Here is a 9458-nt window from a genome sequence, read left to right on the forward strand (position 1 = left end):
CCTAGTTGTGTATGTCCCCCTCCCCCGCCCCCTCTGATAGCCTCAGTTCTACAGTTAGATTTCTAGAGCTTGTTATTGATTTGGTTTCATCTGACTTTTTGTTTTGTTTCTCTATTTTCCACATAAAAGTGGCACCATCTAACACTTGTCTTTCTCCTTACTTATTTCACCTCGCATTAGCCCCTCCAGCTCCATTCATGTCATCAAAAATGGCAAGAAATGAGCAGTGTCCCATTGTGTATATATCCACTTCTTCTGGATCCACTCATCTTGTCTTTGGGCACCTAAGTTGTTTCCATAACTTGGCTACTGTTTTTTTTTTTTTTTTTTTTTAAGACTTATTTATTTACGCATACAAGAGCTGGGGTATAGGCCAGAGGTGCGGAGGGTGAGAGGATTCACCAGAGACAGAGTGGGGAACAGAACAGGCAGATTGACCAAAGTACACTGCTGAGGGGAGCAGCGGGTGAGACAGGAGAGGTCTGCTGCACCGCATGGGTTGCTCCCTGGCCAGCTGGGGATCGAACTTGTGATGCAGAGGCTGCGGACAGCTTCATAGGTAGCGTCTTAACCCCTTGAGCCACCGGGGAGACCCCATAACTTGGCTATTGTAAATAAAGCTGCAATGAATATAGGAGTACATACCTAGGAGTGGAATCTCTGGATCATTAGTGCACTCAATTTTTTTTTTTTTAAGATTTATTTTTTTTCACATTTTATTTAAATTTTATTTTTTATATTCCCCATACAATTACAACCCCGTTATTCTGACCCCAAGCCCTCCTTTCCCCGTCCCCCACCCCCCATAGAGTGTCTCTGGTTCATAGTTGTTTGTTGATTTTGATATTTTCTTTCTTATAGTTATTACTTTTCCTGGTCCCTTATTTAAGTTTTCTAGATTCCTGCTATGAGTGAGACCATCCGGTATTTTTCTTTTTCTTTCTGGTTTATTTCGCTGAGCATGATCCCTTCCAGCTCCATCCATGTTGCTGCAAATTGCATGTGTTTATCTTTTTTGAATGCTGAGTAATATTCCGTGGTGTATATGTACCACATCTTCTTGATCCAGTCATCAATTTTTGGGCATTTGGGCTGTTTCCAAAGCTTAGCTATTGTAATCAATGCTGCTATAAACATAGGGGTGGAGGTGCTCTTTGGAATTGATGTTTCTGTGTCCTTTGGGTAAATACCTAGGAGTGGAATTCCTGGATCATATGGAAGCTCTATGTTTAGTAGGTCCAGAAATCTCCACACAGCTCTCCATAGTGGTTGGACCAGTTTGCACTCCCACCAACAGAGTGCACTCAAATTTTTAAAATAGTCTTTGAAGTACATTTTATATTTGAGAGAATATATTGATCACGACCTGGATTTAGACTGTGATTGTCATGTAAGAAGCAATACTGCTGTGACTACTGCTCAATGCATATTTTTTCAATTAACAAAAAGTATTTTCAAATAACAAAGTATCCAATGTAGCAGGATTAACCCAGCAGACAAAGCTATTAGTCACGCAAAATATTTATCAAACAATCACTGTGTTAGGTGTCAACATGCAACTTATAAGAATTCTCCTGCCTAACACTCACTGAATGTGTGTGCCCACCCACAGAAAAAGTCTCAAAATGCTTCCTGCTTTACTGCTTGGGGCAGCTTCTGCTTTCTGACACTGCCCACTGACTTGACAAAGGAGCCATTGCCATTATTTATATTACAGATGAGGTAATTCCAACCATACCTACCTCAGGTGTCAACAAAGCCAGCTCATATTTGCACATGTGCAGTGGGCCAAGGAGGATATAAGACTCTCATAATGACTCTGATAGTGGCTCTCTCTGCCTGTCCAGTGCCAGCGTGAAAGGACTGACCAGGTCTTTCCAAATTCCCATAGTTTTTTTGTGATGTTTTCAACTCCCAGTGTTTCCAGAATTTTTAGTTGTGGGGAGTGTGAAGTTTTTTTATTGTTATATTTGGAAGGAAATTCAACAGGAAGCTAAATGAGTGAAAGGCTATTGGCAAATTTACTCCATAAACTTGGGATGAGAGTTGCCATTTACAAGCTCAGTTTGTGAAATAATATCACTCCTCCCAATTTTTGGACTAGTTGGAACTCACATCACTCCTCCCACTTTCTGGACTAGGTGGAACTCCCTCTCCCTCCCTCTTTTTGAGTGTGGGAGTGTGTGTGTGTATGTTGGGGGTGGGATCTGGACCATAGTTAAAAGACTCTTCCCAGGCCTTCTGGATCTGCCAGATCATCTCTGTCTGGAAGCCCAGTGACCACCTCAGTTGCCATGTGGGATTGTAGAAATCAGCTCTACTCAGAGCTGGTGAGAAAGATTCTGACTGGTGTTAGTTTTGAACCTTTGCCTGGTAACATCACAGCTCAGACAGCATTGCTGGTAGAAAGTGTTGTCCAGATAATCTCTCTCTGTTCTCCTTCTTCTCATTACACTTGTAATAAACATTTTTTCATTTCTCTCTGTGTGTTTGCTTTTGGGTCTTGTCCTGATTTCTTAAGGGCATGGATGACAACTCACAACCAGTGTCACCACTACTTTCTCCGGGCTTGCCCTGTAACTGCAACATCCTCAGAAGTGATTTGCAGAATGAATCTACCTTTGGCCATGTGGTCCCTTCAGTCCCCTGGTCTCTCAGGTGCTCTGTCCCGATGTACTGTGGGAAAGGGTTAAAAAGAATGTTCATGAAAGGTAAATCATGACTCTTCTGCAGATATGAAAGCAAACATGTACTAAAGATTTCATTTTACTCATGTGAAAGAACCAGGGAGATGATCTCAGATCTTGAAAAGAGAAGAAAGAAGCTCCCATTTATATGGGGAGCTGAGGAATATGGAGGGGCATGCCAGTGGAGGTGCATGGAATCCCTGCAAAAGATTTGATAGACTTTTCCCAACAGACCCAGGAGAGGCCTCTTGTCACCTTGATATGGGAACTAGAGGTCAATCCAAAATCCTGAGTCTCAGGAGATCTAATACCTTTACTTAAACATGCAGATTGTTTTAGGTTGAGAACAGTGAGGGCCCTGAAGTCTAGAAGAAACTTCTGTTCCTTCCAAATACTTGGCCCCTCCCTAACTGAAGAAACAATCCCATTCTCCCTTTTATGACCCAGAAGAATGTAGCTTGGGGCCTCACTCAGTTCTAGATTTGTCAGTAAACATTTCTAAGTAGCTCATATTTTAAAAATTTTTATTTTATGTATTTTTTACATTGTTGTTCATTCTCTCAGGTGTAATCCCCACAAAATTACCACGACCGAGATACCCATCACCATCGTCTCTTGTGCTCTTCCCTCCCCTGTTTTGCTCCGTCTGCCTCCCTGCCTCTACTAAATAGCTCATCTTGACTCCCAGAGGAAGGGTGAATTCACTTCTTCTTATCTGTCATGTGAAGTCTCCCCTCCCCCTCTCTGTCCTTGATGCCCAAAGTCCTAAATCTCAGGATAAATAACTGGGACCTGCTCCACTATTCTTTAGGATTTACAACCACATCAATTCTCCATGTGTTTTTTATGAAATTGTTTTTCCTTTGCTAACCAGTGTGATGTTGTTTTGATCACTTCTCTAGCCTGAAAGAACACAGAGTGGTGTGGAATGATTTGTTTTGCACCCTGAAAGGTACAACTGAGTTCTCATGGAGAGAGGGACAGGTAAGCTGTGTGAAACCTCTGCCAGGTGAGATGGCTCTACAAATCTATCTGTACCTAGAATAGATCACCTGTTAGGGCCTTCAGTAGGCAACCAAGATTTCTATGGGAAGAAAACCAGTTTACTGGACATCAGTGAGAAATGTGGTAGAGAGACTAGATAATGCTTTGGACTTGGACAAGCAGTTCTGATTGTTATTGTTCTTGGCAATTGCTAGAGACAATCTGAGAGTGACTTGGTGTCTCTGAATCCCAGTACCTCCTGGGCAAAGTATAGGTTCATGAAGCAGCAGGTGGCACCGAACTGTCAATAAGTAGGCACTATTGGTATTGGCAGTATTTATTATTTTCCATTGCACATGTTTATGTTTATTGAGTGACAACAGTGGCTTAGCTTAGCTTTTTTTTATTGTGGTAAAACAGTTATAAAATAATTTATCATTTTAATAATCATATATATATACAAACACAATTCAGTGGTATTAAATACTTTCACAATGTTATGCAACGGTTACCTTTATTTTCAGAGATAAATCTTTCATCATCCCGACTTAAACTCTGTACCAATTGAACAATATCTCCCCTTTCTCCAGCTCCTGGTAAGCACTACTCTACTCTGTCTCCATGAGTTTCTAGGGAGATGTAGAGTTCACTTTGTTTCCAAGGTCCACCTGGGTAATAACATGTATCAAAATCTTATTCCTTCTTAGGCTGAGATACGATTGTATGTAATCCATTGTATGTATACTGGGTATATGATTATTCTATGTTTTAAATTTGAATAACTGCATTGGCATCATTTTTATTTATATGCAGGAATACATTTTGAAGTTCATGCAGAAATCACTATTAGATTGACCTTTCTCTGTGTACATTTGCTATATATACCTTCTCATACTTTGTCCCTTCTCAGTGGGGGAGGCCAATCAGCAGGAAAAAAACTAGTATATAACATAGTCCCTAGAAAAGGGAGTTTGAAAAATCAACTATGGTGTGTCATAGCCCATATTGAAGATAACACATTAGCACTTCTGTAGCTGTTGTTTCCAAGCTGAGCTTAGTGGGAGTCTGGAAGCTGCTGCTTTCCCTGTTGACAGTCACTCATGTTGTTAAAAGCAAAAGCTTATGGGAGAACTCGGTCTCTGCAGGTTTGATTACCATCTATTGAACTGTCACATTAGTCTTTAGCTATACTTAGGAGTCTATTGGAAATTTAGATTAAATCTGGTAATGGTAAGCTGCCTCCATTGGATACAAAACAGGTGACCTAGTAAATGCGGTTGCTTGAAGTGAAAGTTGGTCCCGTGGTGCAAAAATATCATAGTAAATAATAGTAAACATGCAACAGTGAATATCCTGGGATGAGACATTTTCTAGTAAAATTGATCAGGTTTTGCAAAAGATATCATGAAGTTTGAGCTGTCCCTATAATGTACATAAGCTCATAACATTCTGGGAAGTATATTTTATATAGTGAGAAAAATACACATGGCAGCATTTAAAAAATATTTTTGAAGAAAAATTATTCAGGACACTAAAGGGTTTAAGAAAAATATTGCTGCTTAATTAACAAATATTTAGGAAATAATTTTAAGAAAATTATTTTTTATTTGTTTAAGAAAAAAATATTTATGACTCATTAAACCATTAGGTCAGATTCTATTCAGGGCTGTTGTAATAGGTGTAAGATCTACTGCAGTGGGATTTTGCAGTAAGGGTTAAAAACTGGGCTCAACTCTGAGTATTGCAGGATAAAGTGGGATTTTTTTAGCCAATGATCAGGTGGTAGATGGAAAATTGCTAGGTATATATGAAGAAATCTATTATAATAATTGTGTCCTGTGGTTATGTTATAGGGCAAGTCCAGGGGAAGCAGTGGAGACCTGTATTGGAGTTCTCACTGGCACAGTTAGGACCTCAGAAAAGGACCCAAAAACAGACATTCAGAGAGAAATCATTAAAAAAAAAGGTTTATATACAAAGGGAATGACATAAAGGTTGAGAGAGAGAGAAAGAGAGAGAGAGGCAGAGAGAGACAAAGAGAGACAGAGAGAAAGAGAAAGAAGTTGACTGGCATGTTGTACAAGCAATGTCAACTAAGTTGAGACACCAATGTAAAAGTCAAAGCTGGAAAAGCAAGACAAGAGCACACATGTGCTCAGGTGTCAAGTCAAGCATGGCCACTCAACTCTGCCCTAGATCCCAGCAGCTCACTGTTTAAGAGGTCAGGGTTATGTGTGCTGGGAGTTGTAATCCTTACCTTGGAGATCTCATCAACATGGGGGCTGGAATCTGTGAAGACCTCAGGGGGTGGGGTTCCTTCACTGGCTCAGTGTTTGTGCCTTACTGTTCTTCTAACAAGTGTCCCCTTTCACATTTTGTCACCATTTCTATGGTGATGAAAGTGAAGTGTGTGGGTGTTAGAGAATGGCTTCAGAAGATGGTTCTGGGGAGCCAGAAGATGGGTCTGCATTCAAAGGTCATTGTTCATAGATAATCAGTGTGGCAAATTCTCCATTTTTAGAGATGAGGTGGTGTCTATAAAGACATCAAGAGGTGGGATTCTTAAGAAGTTCCCATCTGTTATCTGTAAGTTGTAGGCCTATTAAGACCTGTGATGTGATGAGTTTGAGTTCAAAGGACAAAGAACCAGGAACTATAAAGTCTGAAGGCAGAGAAATGGGTGTCAAAAGGAGAGAGGGAATTTACTTTTTCTTCAACTTTTTGTTTCAATTGGTGCCCCCAAGGTGTTGGGGGGAGAGGATGTCCTGAATGAACTCCACAAACTCAGGTTTTATGTACTCCACACCTCCCCACTCCAGACCGAAGAGATCCAAGACAACAAGGACTGAAAATACCATAATGTCATGACCACCCAAGGGAGGATTGCTGGGAACTAAGGGTGGAGTTAAGCAGCCAGGCTTGTATATAACCAGAGACTTGTGGGACTTGGGTAGTTGGCTTTTCACTGGCCTTGAGCACACTCTTTGGATCCCAGTTCAGCAGAACTGGTAAGATGCATTCACAAATTTATCTCTCTTTCTCCCTGGGTTATTCCTCTCTTTATTTCTCCTTTTTTAATAAATAAACCTTTTTGTGTGTGCCTGCAGTAGAATCTCATTATAAGTCCTTTCTAAGCATGAGAGTGAGGACCCACAGTCAGGCCAACCCATTTCACATTGGGGTTGCCCTGTTGGTGAAGGCAGATCTCTTTACTCTGCCTAATAATTCAAAAGCTAGTCTCATTCATAAATATACCTAGAGACATTGACAGATATACCGAGAAATAGTGTTTTTACAGCTCTCTTGGTCTTCCTTAAGCCAGTCAAGTTGACATATACAACTAGCCATGACAGAAGGTAGGATAGTTCTTGTTGAAATGACCCAACTGGATTCCTGCTGAGGGTAGACTAGAGTAAGCAGTCACCACTTGGGAGATGGTGGGAAATGAATTTGTTCAGATCAATTGTGATCAGCTATAAAGTATAAGGAGTTCTGCCTAAACTGATGTGACAGAATTCTTGCTAAAATTGAGTTCTTGAGGATATGCTCAAGGATGGGGCCTCACTGGACTCAAAGGAGCCTGGATTGAGCTTGGTCAAGGAGAGAGTCTTTGTCAATTGCAACCAGTTATGGAATTGATGAAATAAATTTCCAACACGTTTACAAATTATATTTTAATTTTGTTGAGTAATAAGCTGCTAAACCTGGACAGATATTTTACTGATCTAATTGCCAAAGTAGAAGAGCTTTACCCTGAAAAAGTCAGGTGAGGATTTTCACACTTCACATTCCTTGCTTCAGGTTGAAGTCACCAGCCCTTTAACTATCCGGCTTTCAGGGAGCACTTGGGTAGCAGACTCTGTTCTCCTGGAAGTCACAGGGTCTGGAAGTTGTTAGCATAAATTCAGATAGGAGAGAAAGGGGTTCATTATTGTAGAGTCAGTTTGGAATACCATAACAAATATGAGACTGGGTGATTCAAATAATGGGAATTCATTTCTCGCAGTTCTGGAGGTTGGCTGGAAATGCAAGATCAAGGTATCAACTTAATTAGTTCCCTGGTGTGGGACCTCTTACTACCTTCCATACTACCATTTTGTTGCTGTGTCTCCACATGGTGGCAGTGAGAGACAGAGAATGAGAGGGCTCTGTTCTCTTTCTCTTCAAAGAACACTAATCCCATCAAGATGTCAATCAAATGCCCCACCTCCTAATCCTCTGACACTGGGGATTAGGGCTCTGACATGAATTTTGGAGGAACATAAACATAACAAAAGACACTCATATTACTCAGAAAATTTCAAGGGTTTTTGAAGTTCTGTGCCAAGATACAGGAACAAAAATCATATATAGACAAAGACATACAGCCAGACACACACACACGTTATTATACCACAACATCGTATAGGTTGATAATGTTGCTAAGCTTAGGTATCCTTAAGGCAGTGATCTTTCAGGTTTTTGATTATGTATTCCTGAAAATAATTTTGAAAAGCTATGTACCTACTGGTAGAATTTTAAGCCTACGTCTGTCTTTTATCAGAAGTTTAGTAGAAACAAAGAATATGGTTTATGAGATATTTATTATACTTTTAGTTTAAATATATTTCATTAAACTGCAGAGCTGAATATTTAATTCATTCAATTTTCAGATGTACCATGTACTTTATTTTTTTCTTTGTAAATGTTCTTTTTTAGTTTTTATTATTTTTTAATTTTATATATTTTTTACATCATTTTTCATTTTTGCACAATGTATGCATTTTATCTGGTTATAGTCCCCATACAATTCCCACCCCAACTTGTTTTGATCCTACTCCCTCCTCCCCCCTCCCCCCTTCCTGGCACCCCCCTCGCCACCCCCCCCCCCCCGCTGCCATAGTGTGTCTCTGGTTTATAGTTGCTTGTTGTTTTTGATTTTTACTTTATTATAATTAGTCTTTTTCCTGGTCTCTTATTTAGGTTTTCTAAATTCCTACTGTAAGTGAGACCATCTGGTATTTTTCTTTTTCTTTCTGGCTTATTTTGCCAAGCATGATCCCTTCTAGCTCCATCCATGTTGCTGCAAATTGCATGAGTTTATCTTTTTTGATTGCTGAGTAATATTCCATTGTGTATATGTACCACATCTTCTTGATTCAGTCATCTATTTTTGGGCATTTGGGTTGTATAATGTACTTTTTTTAAAATTTATTTTATTTTATTTTTTATTTTTATAGAGGCATGTTTTATTTATTTATTTATTTTATTTGTTTGTTTTTTGTTTATACATGCACTGGGTACAGTCAGAAGCGCAGGAGGGTAAGAGAATTCACCAGAGCCAGAGCGGGGAGCAGAGCAGGCAGAAGGACTGAAGTACACTGCTGAGGGGAGCAGCGGGCGGCAGGAGAGGTCTGCGCACCATGTGGGACCCTTGTCCAATGGCCGGGGAGCAGCCGGGGATCGAACCGGCGCCACAGAGGCCGCGGGCAGCTTCGCAACCCAGTGCTCAACTGCTGTGCCACCGGGGAGGCCCGTATAATGTACTTTAAATGACAAACTTCATCCTCTTCATCCTTATTGTCAAATCAATCATAACAGATTTTCCAAAAATGGATTACTTTCAAAAATATTCACATTTCTATTTGAATAGAAATTTATTTCAATTCTACTCAAATAAGTGTGTTACTCTTCATTAGCATGCAATCTTTTCAACTCTGTACACCAGTCCTTAAATGAATTGATGTATAGACAGCAAAAGGAAAATAAGACTCTAACTTTGGTCAGCCTTGGTCTCTTGGAAGAAAT

Source organism: Talpa occidentalis, unplaced genomic scaffold (genome assembly GCF_014898055.3).
Source record: "Talpa occidentalis isolate TD23 unplaced genomic scaffold, MPIMG_talOcc4v2.1 talOcc4.10, whole genome shotgun sequence".
NCBI classification, from domain to species: Eukaryota; Metazoa; Chordata; class Mammalia; order Eulipotyphla; family Talpidae; genus Talpa; species Talpa occidentalis.